The sequence below is a fragment of the Phyllostomus discolor genome, chromosome 6 (assembly GCF_004126475.2).
Source record: "Phyllostomus discolor isolate MPI-MPIP mPhyDis1 chromosome 6, mPhyDis1.pri.v3, whole genome shotgun sequence".
NCBI classification, from domain to species: Eukaryota; Metazoa; Chordata; class Mammalia; order Chiroptera; family Phyllostomidae; genus Phyllostomus; species Phyllostomus discolor.
The window spans coordinates 47775542-47779673 of NC_040908.2; positions in this window are offsets into that span (position 1 = coordinate 47775542).

Consider the following 4132-nt stretch of genomic DNA (forward strand, 5'->3'; position numbering starts at 1 on the left):
AGTCCAAAAACAATAGTCATTCACAAACATGAGAAAATGCAGGGACTGTCGTCCTAAGTACTTCTTGAAAAACTACCTGGTGATGGAATCCAACTAATCAAGAGATGAATCTATTAAATAAAGAATGGAGAAACCATTATATTAAAGGGCTGGTAATGAATCTTGAGTACATTTACATATAGAGCCATTATGTTTATATAATTAATATGATATTAAAACTGTGAACACTCTTGTTGCATACCACGGAGACTTTGGGATTGCTTGGTCCTGCAAGTTAAACTAGCACAAACTAATTGATACACCAATGTTAGTCTAATTAATAAGAGTCTACTTGAAAGGGGCTGAGAGGCCTTCTGGGAAAGAATAGTCTAGGATTAGAAAGATCCTGCTTGGCTTTGGAGAGGCTAAGGAAGTTTAATATAGGGTGGTGTCCTATTACTTAAATGTCCTTGGTAGTGTCGCATGAACTCATGTGTTGTCCTTCGAAGAGAGAGAGCTGCAATGCCAGCAAAAGAAAAGTGTCTGTTTCACAAAGCCTCTGAATGACATTGTGGCCAGAGCAATGAACCACGAGGCCCTCTCACAGAGTGGAACGTGAAGGGGAGAGATAGATAGTCTACCTCACTTTGTCCAGGATGCTCTAATGAATTTGCGTCTTGAGAGCTCCAAGACATTGGTGGCAGTCCGACTGGGAAGCAATGCATCATAGGAGCCATGCTCCGGGTGGACACCAGAGCCCAGTGGGAAATGTTGGTAGTAACTAGTGCTTGTGCAGGGCCCTGTGTTAGACTGTGGATCTGGACTGAGCAGGTGATGGGGCAGTGATGGTTTCAGTTGCAAGTAACAAGATTGCACATGATGTAAAAAGTAAAGGGCGTTCATAGGCTTAGTATATGGAAATGTCCAGCAATGCAGTGGGCTTCAGGCAGTTGGATCAAGAGGTGGTCCACGGAAGTCACTGAGGACTTGATTTTTTCCATCAGTTTGTTTCCATAAAATCAGCTTCATCTTATAGCTGCCTGCCCACCTTGTGTTTGCCAGAGGGCTGCCCTCAGTTCCTAGGTCGGCATCAAACAGGTGAGAAAACAAAATTCCTGAACACAGTTCTTGAACTTCATTCTAATTGGACCAATTTAGGTCATATACCCAAACCAATAACTATGGATGGAAATGACATTATGTTATTAGCTTAGATCAGCAGTTCTTAAGCAGGGGCAATTTTGCTCCCCAGGGGACATATGGCAATGCCTGAAGACATTTTATCACAGGGGTGTGTGTGACTGTCATTTAGTGGATAAAGGCCAGAGATGCTGCTAAACATTTTGCAATACCCAGGACAGCCTGACTCTCCACTACCAACATAGAATTATCCTGTCCAAAATGCCAGTGGTGCTGACCTTGAGAAACCCTGGCTTGAACCCATCAGGATCCCCTTGAGTTGAGATGAGGCCAGGACCGTTCAAATGGCTTGGTTGCTACACATACAGGAAGAGTGACATGGATGCTGAGAAGGCAACATGAGACCCTCCACAATTGCCCAGCAGACCACTAGGTGGCAACTGGACTTTTGTGTGGACATAGGTGAGACTTTCCCAGAAATAGCATAAAGATTGTAAGATGGTACATTTTTACATGATGTGGACCAGAGAAATTGGAGTTATTATCCATAGGGTGACTTCATTTGTTCCCAGAGACTAGTAAGGCCTTAGCCAACCTGAATAACACAATTGTAGATTTTGGAATAGGACCTGGAGGCTTGGGTACCATTACCTGCTTGAGCTGAGAAGGCTGGACTAGGGATGAAATCTGGTGCAGGACAGGAGCTGTAGAGGTGGGCAGCTCCTGGACAGGAGGGCTGTGGAGCAGCCAGAGGTGACCTTCTCCTCCCTAAGGTGATAAGGATCCCCTGAGGATGTCAAAAAGGGGAATGACACCATCAGATTTGCATTTTATAAAAAACACTCCTGGTGTGGAGGATGAATTGGAGCAGAAGGGTGGAGAGTGGGGTACGCAGGGGGTGGGACAGTCAGCAAGAAAACCAGTTAGGAGAGGATAGCAGTGTCCTGGATGAGGTGAAAGACCTGAGACTAAGAAGGGGGTGGAGAGGATTAAGTGGGTTGAGTGCTACTAATGAGCAGGCAGTTACAAAATTTGAGATGGGCTGAAAGAGGTGGCTAAGGGAAGGGGAGGAGTCGAGAATACCTTTTACATTTCTTACCCAAACTGCTGACTAGGTGGTGGAACCACCACAGAGACAGACCACAAGGGAGGGTGGTGGTGGTGAGGGAGGAGATAATAGGGTGGGTTTCAAATTTGGGTTTGAAGGACTTGTGGGATTTGTACCTGGAGTTCAAGAGGGTTATCATCTAATCAGAATGAAATTGCTGGGAGGGGATTTTCATGTAAAGGGAAAAGAAAGGCCACTCAGGAGAGAAATTTAGGGAATGACAACATCTAAGGACTGGCTAGAAAGAGAGAGAGGAGGAGGGTTAAGAGAAAGTGCAGAAGGAAACTTGGAGAAGCAGGGAGTTGCCAAGTATCAGACACTACCAAGAAATCGTGCATGATAAGGCCTGAACGTGTCTATTGAATTTAGCTCCGGAGGCTGCTTGGTGACCTTGAGGAACAGTTTCCTGCAGTGATAGAGACGGAAGTTAGGTTGCAAAGCATGGGGGAGAGAAAGGGAGGGGAGGACCAGGAGCAAGGGAGTCCAAACCCTCCCTTGGAGAAGCTTGACTGGGAAAGGAGCAAAAGGAGGCGGTGGCAGGAGGAAGGGAAAAGTGGACAGACAGCAGATTCAGAAAACCAAACAACAGTGAGCTAGATGATGACATTAATAAAGGATTTACACTGAATGGAAAAAAAATGAATGTTAATACAGAGTAAAAACTCCTCAATGCCTTTGAACCAACATGTTTAGCTTTTATTTAGTAATCTGATATTTTCTTATAAAAGCAGCATACAATACTGTGGAGGTTTAGAATGAGTCACCCCAAGATGTGCCTCATTAGTGTGCAGATTACTTTGAGCTACTAGTAATTTTAGCTTCAGACTCAAGAGAAACTACTGCTCCTCTCTTTATCTAGAAGAACTTGCATTAGGGGCCTTGCCCATAATAAGAGATTGTCAAAGATAACTTTCTTTTGACCTATCCATAGGGAAGGACAAACTTCTATTTACTAAATGTGTATTCTTATCATCCTGCAATAACCCTTCGAAGCCCCCAAGGTTCATTACCTCAGCTGAAACTCAATGTGTCTTATATACCTCAATCCTCTTCCCTGTTTCTGAACCTCTTGTGCATGTTGGGTCTCCCATTCACTCACGTGTGTGGGGTTCCCATACATATGTTTACATTAAATTTGTTTTTTTCTCTTGCTAATCTGTCTCATGTCTGATTATTAGACCAGCCAGAAGAACCTTAAAGGTAGAGGAAAGTTTCTTCTTCCCTCACATTACTTAAAACACTAATTTTAACAGAAGAATAAAATATTTTACATTAAATATAACTTATGGATATAGTAAATATTTATAAATTTAATATATTAAACAATTAATAATTTATTTATCTATTTCTCTATTAGTGAAATTATTTTTGTTTTGTTTATAAGACAATTGGAACATTCATGCTGAGACAGTCAGTGGAGGGGAGAAGCTCAAGGACCAGGAGAGAATGAGATGCCTTGTTCATGGGCCCCTTAGGACCTGGAAGTCTCCTGTTTCTAGGCCAAGGACCCACCTAATTTTTATGTATTTTGGGGAAGAGATGGGTAAGGACAAAGGATGTTCATCTGACAAAGTCCTTGCCAAAGTCCTTGCCAGATGAAGTTGCCAGCTTTCACTAGTGCCTAAGACCTAGCCCTCACCTTTAAAATGAGATCATTTCTGGAATCTTATCACTACCATTTCACGTTCATGTTTCAGAATGTGCAGTAGCAGTACATTGAAAAACCACAGATTACAGTACAGTCATTTCCTAGTATGAAGCTAAGGAGTTTGGACTTGATCTTACAAAATGAGAAATTGGCTTCTGTGCTAACCACCCTCCTAGTGTAAGCAGGCCTCCTCCTGTTTCCCCTGGCCCACATTTCCTCTCCCCTTAGGAAAATAATCCAGAATAATTCAGATGTTC